At 36.7% G+C, this 20,735-nt stretch overlaps 1 long non-coding RNA gene across 1 annotated transcript in view; it reads right to left on the bottom strand.

Annotated features, from left to right (window-relative positions):
• Positions 1 to 7,182: 7,182 nt before the first annotated feature.
• Positions 7,183 to 20,735, bottom strand: part of LOC127174348 (uncharacterized) — a 60,998-nt gene continuing 47,445 nt past the window's right edge. The window contains exon 3 of the long non-coding RNA XR_007828870.1: positions 7,183 to 7,314. This is a non-coding gene — a long non-coding RNA (uncharacterized LOC127174348). The remainder of the gene's footprint in view (positions 7,315 to 20,735) is intronic.

The following is a 20,735-nucleotide window of genomic DNA, read 5'->3' as shown; positions in this document are numbered from 1 at the left end:
ATATTAACAGAATTGTGAGGCATAAATGCAGAATTATGAGATAAACTCAAAATTGTGATAAACTCAGAATTACTAGATATTTACACAGTTGTTAAATATAAACTAATTTATAAGATACAAATACAAAATTATGAGACATTAGCGCAGAATTGAGATATAAACTTAATTATGATATATGAACAGAAATTGCAAGTTATAAACTTAGAATTATGAGATTGTCACACCCCTGGACTGATTCATTATGTCGTTGTTAGTCTGTTCCTGCCTGAACCCGGACGACGTGCTCTGTGTGTTTTATAACGCCAGCCTCAACGCGTCATGCATAAAATAAATTCTGAACTGTCAGCCTGTTTGGATTTCCCACCCACCCTCCCTCAGTCACCTCTGCTTCCTGTCAGCACCTCTGCTCACCCTCAGCTCACCATCTGTGCGGTGGGTTCGCCGCGGGTCTGCCAGTCTCCATCGGTGTCATGGCTGGAGGATCCCTCATCTTCGCCTCCAGCCTCAGAGTCCTGGACTCCGCCTCGGCCCTCCAACCCTGCGGCTCCACCCCGGCTCTCAGCTCCCTCGTCTCCACCGTCGCCCGTCGGTCCACCAGCTCCACCGGGCTCCATCATCCCTCCGGCTCCGCCCTGGTCAGTCGTCGCCCCACCTTCGTCTCTGGACTCCACTCCTCCGGCTGCGCCTCGTCGCTCCGTCCCTCCGGCTCTGTGGACCTCCTCCCTCCCACAGGCACAGCCTCGGTCCTCTGTCGCTCCGGCTCCGCCGCGGACCTCCGGATCTCCGCCTCCGCCTTGGTCGCCAGAGCCTTGGGCTCCGCCTGGGCCCTCCGGATCCTCGGTGTCGCCCAGGATCATCAGCTCTCTGTCTCTGCCTCGGGCTCTACCACCACCTGCTCCGCCTCCGTCGGTCGGCCCCATGGTGTCGTCAGCCCTTCCTCCACCATGGCTCCTCCCTCCATCGGCTCCACCGTGGGGTTCCATCATGGCTGCGGTCTGGGTCTTACCTGGCTCCTCCTGCTCCAGCCCCCTCCTGTCTCCTCCTTGGCTCCTCCCTCCATCATCACCTCCATGGACTATTCCGTCACCACCCTGGACTCCATCTTTTGCCCTCCTCCCGGGAGTCCATCCTCCGCCGAAGCCCCCTCCTAGACTGTACATTTTGTTTTCCCTGTTTGTCGGCGCGAGGACGCGCCTTCCGGGAGGGGGAGGTAATGTCACACCCCTGGACTGATTAGTTGGTTTCTCCCATCATTTCCCCCTGCAGCTCTGTGTGTTTTGGTATCTCCCTTATTGTCTGCACCTGTGTTTGTAATCAGTCTGTGTATATATAGCGTGTGTTTTCCCCCTTTCCTTGTCGGACGTTAACGTTACCTCCCTGTGTTTCCAGTGTTCCTTTTGGATTATTAAAGATATTTCGTTTCATTACGTCATTGTTAGTCTGTTCCTGCCTGAAGCGTGACAGAGATATTAACTCACAATTGTGAGATATTATCAGAACTGTGAGATATAAATTCAGAATTATGAGATATTAATGCAGAATTATGAGATATAAACTCATAATTATGAGATATTAACAAAAAATTGCAAGATATAAACTCACATGTGAGATATTAACATTATAGCAAGATATAAACATATATATAAACAACTGTAGAGTTATGAGATATTAGCGCAGAATTGAAATATAAACTCATAATTGAGATATGAACACAAAATTGCAAGCTATAAACTCACGTGAGATATTAACAGTACTGCGAGGTATTACCTTAGAATTATATTAATGCAGAATTATGAGATATAATCTCAGAATTGTGAGATATAAAGTCAAAGTGATGAGATATTAATGTGGAATAGTGAGATATTAATGCAGAATTGAGATGCAGAATTATGAGGAATGAACGTAATACTGCAAGATTTAAACCCAGAATTATGAGATATTAATGCAGAATTGAGATATAAACAGAAAAATGCTGAGATATGAACACAAAATTGCAAGATATAAACGCATTATGAGACATAAACTTTCAGCTGTGAGATATTAACAGAATTGTGAGATATAAACTCAGAATTATGAGACATTAGTGCAGAATTGTGAGACATAAACTCAGAATTACGGGATATAAATGCATAACTATTAGGAATTAACAAAGAATTGTGATGTAAATGCCAAATTGCAAGATATAAACGAAGAAGGAAAAAAGTCATAATTGTAAGATAAATGTCACAATTACCGTTTTCATTTTTTATTACATGGCAGGATAAAAAAAGAATTGTGAGGTGTAAACTCAGTACTGTCAGAATTATGAGATAAATAGTTACAATTATATTTTTATCTTTGTTATTTCAGGCTTCCATACAAAAGTCTGGACGCAGCTACTTCATTCTTTATTTCTTCTGCAATTTTCACCTTTTCTTATTTTAATAACTTATAATTCTTTTTTAATTATTTATAATAAAATATAATAATCTGATCACTATGTTTCAAACAAATCAAAGCAAAGCAATCTGCTCCAACTCCTTCATTAAAGAAAGCCTAATCAGTGGTGAGTAGAGTCATTACGAGCAACTTCAAAGTTTTTTTCTCTTCTTTTCAGAAACAAACGCAGTCATGTGTGTCCAGACGTAGCGGTGTGATTGGTGGTGTGTTTGATAGGAACTGACCTAAGTTCCTCATTCACTTCCTCCCCTCTAATTGTTTGCATGAAGCACAAACGTTCCTCAGCAGAGCGAAGAGTTTCGCCGCCGCAGGTTATGAAATATAGTGTGGAGGAAAGAATGTTGATTTGAGAGTGTTTGGAATCCGGTGCTGATGTTGTGCTCATTCCTGTCATGAGCGCTCGACTCTCGCTTTGATCATGACGTCAGCCTGTTCCTCAGATCAATGACAAATGAGCCTGACGACAACACACAAAATCCACTGAACATCAAATGCTTTGTTTTATTAGGCCGCAGTAGTAAAGCACTCACTGACAAATTAACTAACAAACAATGGTTTAATGGGAAGAAGGAAAAATGTAAACAGTAGCACTTCAGCGGACAGACACACTTTGAGATGATCTGAAGCATATGTAGTTTGTTGACTAAAGCCCTTTCTTCAGCTCCAAAATAATAATGCAAACGAAACCAGAAACTGATCCTGAGATAAAAATACATTCTTAGAGGTGACAATTAACTGAGAAGTTAAAGGGATAGTTCACCCTAAAATGAAAAATCGTTCATCTTATATTCATCATCATGTCATTCCAAACACGTCCTTTCTTCCATGAAAGACAAAACATGATGTTCACATTGTAAAGATTTCATCCTCATCCTGTTTTCCAGTTCAAATGCAGTTGCATGCAAAAGTTTTAGAACCCCTTGCAGAATCTGTAAAAATGTGAATAATTTTAACAAAACAAAACAATTTTTTATTTAGTACTGTCCTGAGTAAGATATTTTATATAAAATATGTTTACATATAGTCCACAAGACCAAAAAATAGCTGAAATTATTAAAATAACCCCTTTCAAAAGTTCTTAATACAGTGTGTGGTTACCTGGATGATCTACGACGTTTTTTTTTGTTTTGTTTTGTGATGGTTGTTCATGAGTTCCTTGTTTGTTCTGAACAGTTAAACTGAGCACCATTCGTCAGAAAAATCCTCCAAGTCCTGCAGATTTGAACCCTTTCCAGCAGTGACTGTATGGTTTTGAGATCCATCTTTTCACACTGAGGACAACTGAGGGACTCAAACACAACTATTAAAAAAGGTTCAAACATTCACTGATGCTCCAGAAGGAAACACGATGCATTTAGAGCCAGGGGGTGAAAACTTTAGGAATTTGAAGATCAAGGTAAATTGTACTTAATTTGTCTTCCGAGAAACATGCGAGTATCTTCTGTTGCTTCCGAAGGGCAGTACTAAATTAAAAAAATATATATATATTTCAACAAAATAAGAAAAAATTGGACATGTTCATCCTGTTCAAAAGTTTTCACCCCCCGGCTCTTAATGCATCATGTTTCCTTCTGGAGCATCAGTGAATGTTTGAACCTTTTTTAATAGTTGTGTTTGAGTCCCTTAATTGTCCTCAGTGTGAAAAAATGGATCTCAAAACCATACAGTCACTGCTGGAAAGGGTTCAAAAGATGCAAAAGATGCTGGAAAACTCAAGAATCTGCAGGACCTGGAGGATTTTTCTGAAGAACAGTGATCAGTTTAACTGTTCAGAACAAACAAGGGACTCATGGACAACCATTGCAAAACAAAAAATCATTATAGATCATCCAGGTAACCACACACAGTATTAAGAACCAAGGGTTCCCAAACTTTTGAAGGGGGTTATATTAATAATTTTAGCTATTTTTTTGGTCTTTTGGACTATATGTAAACATCTTTTATGTAAAATATCTTACTGAGGACAGTACTAAATAAAAAATAACATGCATGTTTTATGATCACTCTTACTTTGGTAAAATTCTTCACACTTTCACAGATTCTACAAGGAGTTCCTAAACTTTCTTAATGCAAAATACATTTACTTGAGAAGCAAATTTTTGTGAAAAATGCATTAAAATCAAACAAGAATAAATATCTTTCAGTGGGGTCAGAAAAACGAACTTATTTCAAAGAAACAAAAACTAGTTTATTTTTCTGACCCCATTGGTAGATATTTGTTGTTGTTGTTTTTCTTACCAAGTAAATACATCTTGATTTAAGACTGATATTTGTTCTGGAAAACAACAAAAATACATGTTGGAAAATATTTTTTATCAGTGCAGCAGAGTGTTCATGCTGTTCTTTTCCATGAAAGATGAATGAAGATCAAGCTTCATGTTTTTTTGAGGTTTGTTTGAGGAACAGGCTGAAATTTACATTGCTATTTAATCACAAGCACACTTCCTTTATCATGTTTTTTCAGTGAATAACCGCTTACGCTTTGATTATCAAATGCCTTCAGAAGATTTAAAACATCCTGCACAAATAATACGGGCGACTATATGGTTCCTTTTGTCATTTTTGGAGCTTGACAGCATTCATTTATTAACTTTGCATGGAAGAGCAGCATGAACATATTGCTAAACGTCTCTTTTTGTATTCCACAGAAAGAAGACAGTCACGCAGTTTTACAACGACATTTTTTATAACAAAAGTGTCATTTCATCACTTCAAAAAAGCTAACATGTGCAGCCACTGCTGTGTGAATGATGCCATCATGTGGATCCTCTCAACACGTCAACACACACTGACATCATGCACACAAAAACTGAGATTCACATTGGAAACCTATGATTATTATTTTGCGGATAGTTCAGCCTTTTCATTTGAGGCTTGAGGTCAGTGATCTAAACAGCTCAAGTTAAAGAGAACGAACATTCTGTCATAGTTTACTCACATTAATGTTGTTCCAATTTTTTTTTTTTTTTTTTTTTTTTTGAAGAATGTTGGTAACGAGAGTGTTGACGGTAGACTTCCATAGTATGGGAAAAAAAAAAAAAAAAATTCTGTGGAACTCAATTGCTACCAGCAAGTGTTTTGGATAAACTATCCCTTTTGACAGCAGTTGCTAATAACAGACAAATTCTGATTGGCACTTTTCAGTTTTTACACACGTATGGTTTTGATTAATGCATGTGTTTGTTTTCATCTGAGCTGAAGAGCGTGTCTTCAGGCTGGTTATATTCAGCTCGGTCAGGTTATTTGAGCAAAACAAATGAACAAAGTGTCCCTGTTTTATACTTTAGAAATCTTTGGTTCAGCAAGACCGCATAGCTGCAGTATTTGACAAACTGTGATGTAATGCCTGTTTCCACTCCATGTCTGCATGTGAGAACTGAGCTTCAGGATTAACAGCACTGTTCAGTTAACAGCAGCAAAGTGTGTTGCTACAATTACCAAACAACGTAAGCAAATACACAACAAATCTTCACGGTCAGGCTCCCCTGAAGAGCTCGAATGGCTCAAACGTTCTCTTGCCCCCTCAATCGCGTTCACCCGAACGCCACACATGACATCATGGAAAACTGGGAAGCTGAGTCTCACTCTCAGAATGAGCCGGGAGTCCAGGGATCCATCATTCTAAAAATACAGTTTGTATCGCGGCATTCCGCAAATACTTTCATCTCTAAACCTTGTGATTCGAGTGGCATTTAAGCTGGTTTGATTAGACTATGAAGTGGAAAAGCGGAGCGCGCTGATATTTCAGCATGGATTAGTCATCAGCTGCTTCTAATAAAATGTTCAAACAATCTTGTTTTATCTGGCCAGGGGAGTTTCTTGGCAGGCCCGTGCTTTGCATACTTACCTATTTACCTGGTATGTATATTGGCAAAAATAAACGCTTTTCTTAAAGAGGAATATGTGCATTTACAGATAATGAAGGAAAATGATTAAATCGTTTGTCATGAAGTTTCATAAACTGGTATGAGGTTATCAATGACCCCATGTACTTTTGTACTCTGAACCAAAATCTCGAGTTATTAGAGAACAAACAGTGCAGTTACTCCGTGTGTCTGTTTGCAGGTATGTTGCCCTGCTTTGCAGGCAGATTTGCAACGTGCAGTAAGAACTCGAGATACTCGGCTGCTATTAACCTCCATCTCAGGTCATCCGATTTCAAGCTGAAACGTTGCTGTTTGCACCTCACATGAACGTGCATCTCAACGGCGTCTATGATTTCATGACTATAAATGTCACTCAGTACATCAGTGCATGTTAATAAAGTACAAAGAAGTAAAAAAATACTGCACTCAAAATAAGCATTAGGTAAAGCTCACATTAGGTTGTCGCACACACAAAATAACCCATGCATCATTCTGAAAACATTACTTAATGGTTATTAAAAATAAAAGAGCATCGCAAGAAAGTTTGGAGTTGGTTCCCAAAGAGTAATTAAATGAGAACCATACGCTAACATTTGGAGAAATGTATTTGACATGACTCACTTTGACTAACTTTATTGCATCTGTTGCATGAATTATTTTAAAGTCACACTAAAGTACCAGTATATAATACACACATAATCAACGTTGCTTCTACACTGGAAAATTATACATTTATTTAAGACTAGAGATGTTTTTCATCCTAATGTGTTGCTAATTTGACATTGCAACTTGCAAGTTTAAATGAAGTGTTCTCAGCTTTTTGACGGCACGTTAGATTTCACATTCTGTTCGGGTGTGATGATGCACTCACCATTCTTGTGCTCTGTGTTTGAGGAGGGATGAAGGTCAGGCTTCCTCATGCTGGTTGCATGATCTGGAGTCTGTTCGCTGCTCTTCACTGCATTCATTGCCTTGCTCTCGCTCCCCCTACGTCCCAATCAGCTGCCGTCTGTACAGGCCAAAACACATACATCAAAACACAGTCATATTTCACGTTTACATTCACGTCATGATAATGGACCCATAAGCCAACTATAATTTAGAATGCTCTATTTCTTTTATATCTCTTGTGTGGAACACTAAAGGAGACATTTAGTAGAATGTTCAAGCTGCTCTTTTCAATACAATGAAAGTGAATAGTCAGCCTTAAAAAAAAACAAAAAAAAAAGAAGAACTACTGAAAATGTGCTCATCCTCTGGCCAAGCAAGATGCAGATGAGTTTGTTTCTTCATCAAATTTCAAAATCAAAAACATCCCAATAACCCACAAGTAATCCGCACCACTCCAGTCCATCAATTAACAACTTGTGAAGCCAAAAGCTGTGTGTTAGTGACAAACAAATTGAAGTGTTATGGATTATGGACTTGTATTTTAGCCGAAAGCAACGGTTTGGAGTTTAAAACGTATTAATACAGGATTTGTTTGTTACAAACAAACATTTATCCAAACAGCTTTTGGCTTCACAAGGATTACTGTGATGTTCTTTTTTCAGCTGTTTGGACTCTTATTCTGACGGCACCCATTCACTGCAGAGGATCCATTCGTGATCAAGTGATGCAATGCTACATTTCTCCAAATCTGATGAAGAAATAAACTCATCTACATCTTGGATGGCATGAACGTGAATAAACTTTCTGCAAAATTTTTATTTTTAGCTGAAATATTATTTTAACCCTGTTAAAAAAAACAGCATATGCTGGTTAGGTAGGTTTTGATGCTGGGATGCTGGTTTTAGCTGGTTTATGCTGGTCCTTAGCTGGTCATGTGCTGGTCCAGGACCAGCAAAGAGCCAGCATAAACCAGCAGAGGACCAGCTAAAACCATCATTCCAGCATCAAAGCCTACCTAACCAGCATATGCTGTTTTTTTCAACAGGGGAGATTTGGAATCTAGTGCACAAGTTGAATGAATTACTTGTATGGTGCTTTATCTGTTTTTATCACCATTCACTCTTATTGTAAGCTTGATCATTCTGCTAAACATCTCCTTTTGGGTTCCACAGAAGAAAGATCATCATGCACATTTATAACGATATGAGGCTGAGTAAATAGTTCTTTTAAGAACTGTTAATCTTCAGTGAACCAAAAATGTTTCTTCCTCATCACTGCTCTGCAAACCTTTATTCTTAAGAATGTAAAAAGCAGCTAAAGCCTTGAACTGAAGCCACAGAATGTGTTTCTGAAACAAACAGCACCTTCTTGCTGTTGATCTTCCTTCAAATCTGTTTTAGCAAGCACATATTGAGCAGGGAGCAAAGCATTTCTGTTTGTTTATAAAGCATAAGCTCACTTAAAGCTCAACAAATGCATCTCCTTACAACATGACATTCATTTACAGAGTTCACAATGACGGACCTTAAACACACATAAGCTCTCAATCCAGTAGCGGCGAGGGCCTCCACAATGTGTCCTCGTGAAAAACGAGGCCTTCAGTTTCCTTTCCACGAGCCAAGACTTCTTTATACACCATCTACAGAAACAAACCGCATAGGGCACTCCAAACATACAGCTCTGTTTTCTTTAATAAGCTGTGTTTTCAAAAGCACTTAGATGTCTGAAGGACATTAATTCCCTAAAAATGTCACGGCTTGTAAAAATACTCATGTTATCAAAGCCACGCTGCCAATTTATTGCACATTCGACAAGCCAAAAAACCACGGCACCGATAAAACCTTTTGGAATCATATAATACATATGATGTAGTAGGTTTATGTTTTACAAATAAAAACGGTTGGTCATGCTAACTTGCCAGTATCTTTTACAAGTTAAGAAATGTTTCAGACGGGATGCATTTTGATCTCGTTTCACATGTAAGTGTGCATTAGTAAACCAATGTTAGGTCAAACAATTAAAGCGTTAATAGATGGATGAATATTCTGGATGCAGAAACATCTGATCAAGCGTCTCTCTCCACACAGACGGAAGAAAGGCTCTTAACTGATGGGCAGCCGTTTAAAGCCTCCATCACAGATGCAATCCTGCTCGTTATGTCGCATGTGTGCATTTAAGGATGAATGGTGAGGAATATTTTTGACAGTACTGCAGTAAAACATCACACAGGATGAGCGCTGATAAACTAAAGGCCATTGTGATACACAGGAATTCATCATCATCTCCATATCTGTCATAGTACAGCAGTGCGGTAGGAGCAAAACACTGTGTAACTGCTGTTTTGGTTACTTGGAATTATTGGTAGCACTTTATTTAAAGCTTTTATGTATAATGCATTATAAAGTCTTTTTAATGCAGTAATTATGCTTTGCAATGGACCAATTTTATTTTTTACATATTTTATATTTTTAAACCACATATGCAGAAAATCCCATTATTTTATGTATGAAACGTGCATGACGTTTGAAGTTTATTATGAAGATAAAACATACTCTACATTTTGAACTAGAACTCCATCCCTCCTTGAAATTCACTCCCTGGACTCAGTCCTCGAGTTCTGCCCATTTCCAGCCCTTGTTATGATTATGTATGAAAATACATTATACGTTATAACATACATTATGAATAACTTTATAATGCATCATACTTAAGGGCTTTAAGTCTTATCAAATTATTTTACGGAGTGTTTATTTACACTAAGTGCAAATAGCCCGCCTAGTTGGCAGAGGCCATTTACATTAACTCCGCCCACCAACGTTTGATTGGGCTAGACAACACTACAGAAGACAATCATCTCTTTTTTCTTTTCAAAGTGACCGGCAGCCTTGTCACCTGACCTGAATACAGTGTGCTGATTTGGTAAAACTGACTTATCGGCGTCTGTTCACAAATAACAAGGACGCCTGTCAGCGTCTGCAGTAAAAGGTGAAATTGCGGTGCCTTGAAAGTTTTTTGACAAAATGTGTTTAGGGTTCAGATTGCACTATATGTGGAGAAAAATGCATGGCACTCAGTTTGTTTGTTTTTTAAATGCCATTTATCGGTTTTTGCAAATAATCTCTTCATTTATTTTCAATAAAAATAAAGGAAATGATTAAAAAGTTGAAAAGTATCAGTTAGGGTTAGGGTAGGTATAGGGAGGGCTTATTATTCCAATAAGGCAGCATCCATTTAATAATTTTAATTAAAACTATATTTTACACTCAATACGTTATTATTGCATACTGAGGTGCAGATAATTGCCTCTATTTACAATCAGTATTTTTAATAGAAGAAAATCCTGCTATTTTAACATAGTGTAAATAGAATTTATAGCTATGTGCACTGTAAATGGCATCTATCTCTAAGAAAATATGCTATTTTCACTTAGAATAAACAGCATCTAATTGCAGTTTTCACTAGTGTAAATCATATCTATTTTGATTTATACTTAGTGTAAATAGCATCTATCACTAAGAAAATATGTTATTTTCACTTGGTGTAAATAGCATCTAATAAATAGCATCTATTGCTATTTACACTTAGCTACTGCCATTATTAAAAGATAAAGAATAATAGTTTATCAAGGTTTCCACAAAAAACTGGGCAACACAACTGTTTTCAACATTGCTAATAATCAGAAATGTTTTTTGAGCAGCAAATCAGCATATTAGAATGATTTCTGAAGGATCATGTAACACTGAAGACTGCAGTAATGATGCTAAAAATTAAGCTTTGATCACAGAAATAAATTCCATTCTAACATATATTCACACAGTAAACAGCTGTTTAAAATATTTATAATATTTCACAATATTACAGATATTACTGCACTTTTGATCAAATAAATGCAGCTTTGGTAAGCAGGAGAGAGATGTTTTTCAAAAACATCTTAATTTTTGATTGCTAGTGTGTGTGTATATATGCCCTTTAATACTCAAAATAATCTGACATAATTTCTGTGACAAAAGAATGACAGAAATTTACAGCTTTGATTTATGAAATCATTTAGAGGCAGTTTTATGCGGCGTGTTTTCTTTTCTCTGTCATTTTTAATCGTTCTCGTCTCCCTCTTTATTTCAAACCGACCACCAGTTGAGTTGAGCCATTGCCAAATGTATGGGAGGTTTTCATTGCTTGAGTTATTTATGTTGGTGTTTCTCCAGGACTTCCAGGGATGAGTTTGTGACAGAATTAACACACTGATGATTTTTCTCTATTCATTATATAACGACTCTGTTCTGCGTTGCTGCTTTTAGATTTCATCTGTCTGCAGTAACAATGAACAACTCCGATAATCTACAATTCACTTCATTATTAAAGGGCAAGATTTCCCCCTGGAACAATTTTAGGAGCATTTTTATCCTTTATGAAGACATACTGTATGATAAAAAGTATATCTCAAATGCTTTTATTAAATCAGCTAATTAATAACAATAAATTCTTAATCTTAACAATTACCAACAAAATCAAAACATGAGAACAAATGTAGCTCTAAATAATGCACAAGATATCTCTAAAAAACTCTGAGAGAAAACAAAAATACGAATAATAGAAAATAATATATATCTCAGAAGATAACATTTATCAGAAAATGGAATATCACAAATATCTGCAAAGATTTATGGAGAATGCATTTATTTGACAGCACTGCTGATGCAATTTACGAACATTTCTTGAGGCATTAACACACGTCTTTCCCAATCATTTTCCAGCTTTCCACAAAACAGGAGAAAAATAGGAAAAATAGGAAAGGACCACTTAATCCACACACCAAATAAGTTGGGGAAACAGTAACACAGTTTGATGACAGACTGTTGCTGAGGAAGGATGCGTTTCAGAACGGACAATTCAGATGTATGATGGGAAAGCGAGGTGGAATCTGTTGATGTGTAACCGGTCGTATTTACAGGCGAGTTTCTCTACAGTAAACAGATGCAGGGAAAGGTGTCGCAGAATGAGCCGAATGACTTTCTAACTGAAGATTTGGCAAGATTTAGAGCTTTTGCCATTCTATAATAAACAACGGCATGGGTATATTGAAAATATTTACTTCATTCTGCTGTGTGACTTATGGCAACATGGCCACTAAACAGAATGTCAGGAGTGTTATGGCGTCAGGTACCACGGCCTGTATAAATACTCTCTGTACACTTGTTTATAGGAAAACCCCATCTGGATTAAGCAGACGCACCGCTGACCTCGCTTCTTCAATGGAAAATATAACACAAGTGTTTGCTGAGAGAACTACAGCGGTGGACTGTCAGTGACAGACTCCACGTTCACAGCGCTTCATACCTCATAAACACATGTAGAAGAACAATCCACACAGAAACATGATCATCATGTTCTCCAGAAAGACCTGAGATCATCTAAAGAGCTTCCCAAAAACCACCGTCAAATAAACAATGACACAAATAATGCAGTTTCTGGTTTATTTTTCATCATAACTAAAACTTCTTGTTTACGTGAGGGCTTAAATGGGATTTCAGATCGTCCAACTGGTCTACTGTCCTTTCTAAACGAAAGGTAAAAACTCCCAAAAATAAAATGTTAATAATAATAACAACAATAATAATAATAATACATATGTAATGCTTACTGTCCAATTGGTCTACTGTTCTTTCTAAATAAAAGGTAAAAACTCCCAAAAATTAAAATGTAAATAATAATAATAATAATAATAATAATAATACATATGTAATGCTTACTGCCCAATTGGTCTACTGTTCTTTCTAAATAAAAGAAAAAAAAATCTCCCCATAATAAAACTGAAATACTACTACTACTACTACTACTACTACTACTACTACTACTACTACTAATAAATAATAATAGCATTTCCAGCCCATTAAAGGTAAAAACTGTGAAAAAAAAAGTGATTATTTATTTATTTATTTATTTATAATAATAATAATAATAATAATAATAATAGTTTCCAGTCCAATTGGTCTACTGTCCTTTCTAAATAAAAGGTAAAAACTCCCAAAAATGAAAATTAAATAAATAAATAAATAAATAAATAAATAAATAAATAAATAAATAAATAAATAAATAAATAAATAAATAAATAAATAAATAAATAAATAAATAATAGTTTCCAGTCCAACTGGTCTACTGCCCTTTCTAAATAAAAGGTAAAAACTGATGTAAAAAATAATAGTAGCAGCAGCATTCCTATAGCTCAAGCTGGGGCCAGGGGTTATAAAATGTACAACATCTATTATATATTAAGTTGCTTTGGGTAAAAATGTTGATGTTATTTGGATAAAAAGAATCAAGCACTGCCCAGCCCAGTATTTCGATTTAGTTTGAGACGTTCACCATTGGACTATTGAGGTTATTAATAGCAGAATGTGCTAAACATCAGAGCAAACTTTTTTTGTGACTTTACCTTTTTATGACCGATGTGGTTTAGTCTAGAAGGCCCTTAAAAGCCGCGGATGACGGGCGACGCATACAGTCGTCTGGAGTGACTTATGAGAGATTAGCTATGTAAACCGCTAAAGTTAACAGGTTAACCATCTCAACAAACACGCACAACACACAACTCACACGCCTGCAGCGCCGCGATGCTTTCTGCCGAATCTGTGCGCATTTCCAGACTGAATCGTGTCATATTAGACAAACCCTGAACATTTCAAACAGACGGCTCCGTGTTACAAGCCACTCTGGGCAAAAACCAAACACATTTTATGGTTGTAATGACTGAAACAGTTTACATTTCTGAGTTTAAGAATGTAGACTTTTCTTTAACCTGACCTTTTGTGTTATTCTAAATGATCCTTTGCTTAAGTTCAGCACGGAAATACTCTGGTACCCGGCCGGACTCAAACCCAATGCACTCAAACTCCCATCACACGCTGATTTACTCTGAGTATCTCCGCTGTGGGACTCGTATGATCGGCCTGATGCTCTGTAAGCAGAAATACAACACTGCGCCTCTTCTGGATTATTATGTCTATTTAACACTTATCAGTGATATCAGTCAAACTGAGTTACACTTCACGGAAACACATGAGGAACAAAGACATTCCCACTTTAACTTACAGAATCAACAAAACAAAAAATTACCTTCAGTTCCATCACAAAAAAGCATGAAACTGAGCACAGACGCCAAGATGGATTAACATGTTAAACCAGTATCACTCCTATTTCACAGTTCACCAGATGTACCCTAGCCTTTTTTATTTACATGATGTGGTGATTAATTAATCCAATTAATCATGCATCAATTTGGGTGAGTCATTATTGTGTTAAATGTCTTAAAGGGGTCCTATTATGCTCTTTTACAAAGTCTTGATTTTGTTTTGGGGGTGTACAAGAACATGCTTGCATGCTTGGTGGTTTGAAAAAAGCATTATTTTTAACATAATTAAAATTTTTACAATACCTTTCTCCCCAGCCTGGCACAAATGGCTTGATTAGTTCTGGGTTTGATGAAGGCCCGCCTTCCGAAAAACGAAATGTGTTGTGATTGGTTAGCTGTCCCACAGCGTTGCGATTGGCGAACAGCTTAGACGGTGTTTCAGTACTGCCACGCCCCTTGTTAAAGTAGCAAGTTCCGTGTACAACTGTTAGCGCAAGCTAGATTAAAGTGATACTTACGTTTAAAATATGGATATTTTTCTTACAAAAATGCATCGATTCACTACAGAGGGCTTTATTGACGCCCCCGGAGCCATGTGAGGCACTTTTTATTATGGATGGATGCACTTTATTGGACTTGTATTGGACTGATGAAGAGAAACACTCCTCTATGCCATTCTAAAGCATGGGAGTGCCAGGATTTTTAATATAACTCTGAGTGCATTTGTCTGACAGAAGGAAGTCATATACACTACAGTAGTGTTGGGTACTATTGTCAGCCTGTCAGATCGCTGTTACATGATATTATCGTGCTAATTTATTTATTTATTTACATATTTAGTTTCATTACCTGAAACAAGCTCCAGCATAAGGCTAAAAGCAGCCTAACATTATCAAAGAACATCTAATCTACATCTAATCTAGTGCAAGTTTATGCATTTAAAAAAAAACATTTGCGGTATAAGTGAAGCTATCTACACTGTATGATGAATAAATCGCTTACCACACACTGCACACGTCTGCGGCGTGTTACGGCTCCGACACGGCCACTCTAGTCAATGCTTGTGTTTATACCCGCCGCACTGCGGCTCGTTGAAGCATCTTAGAAGCTGCTCTTCGCGCTGCATTGCTAAAGTTAGGCTAATCCCCCACCTCGTCCCTATCCACCCCCCAACAATTCGAATTTCCGTAGGCGGGATTTATTTCAATGATATTCTTATGGGCCGTGTTGTGACATCCTAACATGCGGAAAACAAACGCTGTGTCCAAAGGAGCCTTTCGTTGTAGTTCTTGTAGGATTTTTAAAAAAGGAAATATCTCCCTTTGGAGTGGACTTTGAGAATTGTAACTTTGTACATCATTTTTATGCCCAAACATACACACCACATACTGACTCAAATTCAAAAAGTGAAAAAGCATAATAGGGCCCCTTTAATGAGTGATTCATTGAATCATTCACTCAACCGATTCATTCAAATGGCTGATTCATTCAGAAATGAATCAAGTGAGTGTCTTTTTGAATGAGTCACTGAATCATTGACTTGATTTGTTCCAAAATGTGGATTCATTTAGTAGTGAATCACTGCTGTGTGTTGATAAGAGACTCAGTGGTTTTGATGTGGCTTTGATTGGAATGATTTTCATTTGCGAAATACAGCAAAAACAGACAATACTGAAAATATTGTATCTAAAAATGTATCACTGCATATAATTTTTTCCATAATTAACTGGACCAAATTAAGCCGTCAGGTCTAATCCTAACAGATAAAAGTTGATACATTCTTCCAAACTATTTGTTTATTACAATCTTCTAATCGGTTGCATCAAGTATTGAGTTTCAGCATCACTCAGATCATGTGGAAATCAAGGTTGGCCGAAGCTCTGTTATGTTTTGCTCTCAATTAAACGGTTTTTGCTCCAGAAACTCGTCAGGCCTGTTATGTTTGTCCTTGTGTAAATTTCTTCCATTCCTCCCTGTAACTCTGTGGTACAGATTGTTCTCTTCAATGAAAATGAGTGCCTGCTGATTCTGAGGAAGGCCTGCCGACCTTCAGCGGCACACCGCGTATTCAAGAGCACAAGCGCTGATTTATCAGAGCTGTACGTGCAAATTTTTCACTTTACGAGAACAATAACTCTTACATGTTCTCGTAAAATTGACGACAGACTTCTGCATTTTAGCTGTGTGAAACGTTCATGTGTCGTCTGCAAAACGACCGTGAAGAAATATCAAAAACACTGAAAAAATCCTCAATGTCCTCAATGAAATTCACTCTGGACTTCACTCTCATTCATTTCCACAAACAGAGAACAAAACAAGGGTGACAACCTCTATTATAACCTTAAAAAAAAAAAAAATAAAATAAACAAATAAATAAATAATAGTAAAGCTAGAGATTATGCAAGCTGTTATATTTTCTATTCGATTTGTCTATGTTTAGCAGTTTTTACAGCTCACTGTTACCAAAAATTTAGAAATATAGTTTAAAACAGTGGTGTGGAAATATTAATAAAATAAAATAAAATAAAATAAAATAAAAAATTTAAAGAAAAATATTTGTGAAATCATTTGGTCTTGCCATAACAAAAATAACAGAAATGGTTCAATCTGACGAATAGTCAATACAATTAAATTTTTTTTTTTTTAATTGAGAAAATGAAATTGACTCGAGTTAATAATTTAATAAATAAAAGCATTTTATAACTACTAATAAACTGAATATGAAGTGAACAGATATTATTCTGCAGTACAGCAAACAATTTTCTGTTAGATAGTAGTTTAGCAAATATTTAATGTCTCACAAAAAAAAAAAAAAAAAAACTCTTGTAACTTAAAAAATAAAATGTTGACCAACAACATCAAAAAAAACAAACTAGACATTATCTGAGGTTTTTTTATTCTATGCTTCGCTGTTCTTACAGCCCTTTGTTACCAAAAAAATGTGAAATATAGTTTAAAACACTGGTTTGAAGAAAAATAAAATAAAATAAAATAAAATAAATGATTGAGCCTGGCAAATACAGTCAATACAATTTCGATTTATTTATTTTTTTTATTGAGAAGATGAAATGAGAAAATGACATTTACTTAAATTAACGATTTAATAATTAAAAACATTTTATTACTAATGATTAATTGAATATGAAGTCAACAGATATTAATGTGCGGTAACTCTAAAACTCTATTATAACTTACAAAATAAAATGTTGACCATCAACATCAAAAAGACAAACTAGACATTATTTGAGATTTTTTTATTCTATGCTTTGCTGTTCTTACAGCCCTTTGTTACAAAAAAAAAAAAAAAAAAAAGTGAAATATAGTTTAAAACGCTTGTAAAATAAAATAAAATAAATCATTACCATAACAGAAATACCAGTAAAGGCTGAGCCTGACGATTACAGTCAATATAATTGTTTTTTTTTTTTTTTTTTTTAATGAAGAAAATGAAGTTAATGATTTAATAATCAAAATGTTATACTACTAATAAACTGAATATGAAGTCAACAAGATATTGTTGTGCGGTACAGCAAACAATTCTGTTAGATAACAGTTTAGCAAGTGTTTAATATGTCTCCTCAAAAAAAGAAGAAGAAGAAAAAAAAGAAAACACAAACATGGGATTTTTGTCTGTAATATTATACATAACAACAAGGGCACAGCAGTTTGGTTCATCTTCATGGAAACTTTTTCATCCTCACAGTGGAAGAATCAAACATCTGATTCATGTCTCACTGCATTCATGCACTTGATCTAAAACACCTTCATGGCTGCTGTCCAGTGCTTACTTTCAGGGACAGACTGTATAATATGAGTAAAGCATATCTGGAGCGGTTTGCTGTAAATAACGCAGTGTTTTGATGTGTAGCGTAAGGATGGCAGTGATAGTGCTTGTCCTGTGTTAACCTGCAGTGGCACCGGCTTCATCACACGAGCCACCAATCATCCCGCTGAAGCGCAGGTTTCCCTGCGGCCATATCAATAATGCCGTGTGTGTTTAACTGGAGAAATAGAAAGCAGCCGTGTAATCTAAATACATAAGGTAATATAAATACTGTGTGTGTGTGTGTGACATTGAGCTGGAGCTCTGGCTCTCACGGCTGGCATCGGCACTGTTTAAAAAGCTCCCGGAAAGTTTACAATGGCTGTACTTCTGCTGGGCTTTGTGTGACAAGCTTTAACGCAGCAAACCCATCTGCAGAAACACACTAGGGACCTCCCTGGAATCCTGCGCTTCAGTTTCCATTCATGCGTTTCCACGCTTTTCTTCCTATTGGTGTCGAGCGACAAATCGACAAATAAAAGAGTGAATCGCTTTCTTACAGGTACGCTTAATGAACTCCAGTGTAGTCCAATGTAGATTGGACTGTGTGTACTTTCAAAATATCTTTGTGTCGTTGTGGTTTGAACAACTGGAGGGCAAGTAAACAATGACAGAATTTCATTCTTAAAGTCAAAATAGTTTGTCTTTGTAATGTTTTATCAGTACAATAATGGTCTCTCCATCTAAACTGACCTTTTCCACAAACATCTTAACAAACTCTCATTTATTTATTTATTTTTTTAAACCATCTGACTCCATTCTGGTATTTAACACACACTTTTCGGTCCATTTTTGGTGGATAAAATCTTTTTTGGGGGGTGAAATACACCAGATTATGGAAGGAAAATGGGTTGGGAACAGCATTTCACTCAAACCCTTAAAAGGACAGTTCACCTAAACCTGACCATTCTGTCATCATTTGAGACCCTGGACCACAAAACCAGTCATAAAGGTCCATTTTTGAAACTGAGATTTACACATCATCTGAAAAAAAGCTTTCCATTGTTGTATGGTTTGTTAGGATAGGACAATATTTGGCTGAGATACAACTATTTAAAAATTCTTCAATCTGAGGCTGCAAAATAAAAAAAAAATCAAAATGTTGAGAAAATTGCCTTTAAAGTTGTCCAAATGAAGTTCTTAGCAATGCATATTACTAATCAAAAATTAAGTTTTGATATATTTACGGCTGGAAATGTACAAAATATCTTCATGGAACATGATCTTTACTTAATATCCTAATGATTTTTGGCATAAAGGAAAAATCTATCATTTTAACCCATACAATGTATTTTTGGATATTACAAATATACCAGTGCTACTTAAGACTGGTTTTGTGGTCCAGGGTCACATTTGATCATTCACCGTCATGTCAATCCAAAGCTTTTTTTCCATAAAATGAAAGTCAGTGGGGTCCAATGTTCTCTTGGTTTTCTAAATATCTTCTTTTTTGTGTTCATTGTGGTTGACAGAATTTCATTTTTGGGTGAACTCTCTCTTTAACCTAGTTAATGTCTAAACTAACTTCTACAAGGACGACTAATAGATCTTTGTAAGGACAGAGATTGTGTTTCCACCCATAAATATCTGCATTCATTTGTAATGGAAATATGAAAAGTGATGCTTATGAAATCAATAATTGAACCCAAATGAGAGAACAATGTGATATTAAAACAGATAGAGTGCATGTTTTCGTTTTGGAAAGCTCACATTCATGTGTTTCCATGCTTTTCCGAGCTTCCTGGTCACTTTGGTCAGTTTCAGGTCATTTATTCAGTTCCTCTTGGTGTTGGCTTCTATTTCAACAGGAACGCATCCAGTTATTTATCATAGTCAGCACTGGGAAGTTTTTATGTGCTGTTTCAAGACATTTTGTTTTTAAAACGTATACTTAAAGGGGACTTTCAGTATCAAAATTCATCAGATGCAAAATTCACTTTTACAAGGCATTTGCATATAAATGTGTCTTAGTAGTATGGAGCCACCCTACAATGATAAAAATCCATTCACTCCTTTTCTTTTAATCCTCAAAAAACCTAAACAGTCTCAATTATCAAGTCGTAGGCAGGGCCTGAGCAGTACGACGCCATACTGTTCAGGTCCCTCCTACAACCACTATCACAATGTCTAATTATTGTCACAATAATTAGGCTTCACTGGAAATTCACTGCGACCCACTGTATGCTGCTTGAAGCCCCAAAAAACCTAAACAGTCTCAATTATCAAGCCATTTTGATTTTCTGAGACAGTCCTTTGACAGTCGTGGGTGGGGCCTGAGCAGTACGACGTCATACTGTTCATGCCCCGCCCACAATTGCTGACGGATTGTCCCATGTTAGCATATTTCCACCCTCAGCCAGTTGTATGAAAACATATGTGAGCAGAAAGAAGCACGACTGACCAAGTCGTGTCACAATAATTACACTTCACTGAAAGTTCACTGTGACCCACTGTATGCTGCTTGAATCCCCAAAAAACCTAAACAATCTTAATTATCAAGCTGTTTTGATTTTCTGACCGTTCTTCAGTGGTTGTGGGTGGGGCCTGAGCAGTACGACATCATACTGTTCTGGCCCCGCCCACAACC

This window comes from Labeo rohita, chromosome 12 (assembly GCF_022985175.1).
Source record: "Labeo rohita strain BAU-BD-2019 chromosome 12, IGBB_LRoh.1.0, whole genome shotgun sequence".
NCBI lineage: Eukaryota > Metazoa > Chordata > Actinopteri > Cypriniformes > Cyprinidae > Labeo > Labeo rohita.
Note: the sequence above shows the minus strand (reverse complement) of the source record. Positions and strands in the feature narration are given on the sequence as shown.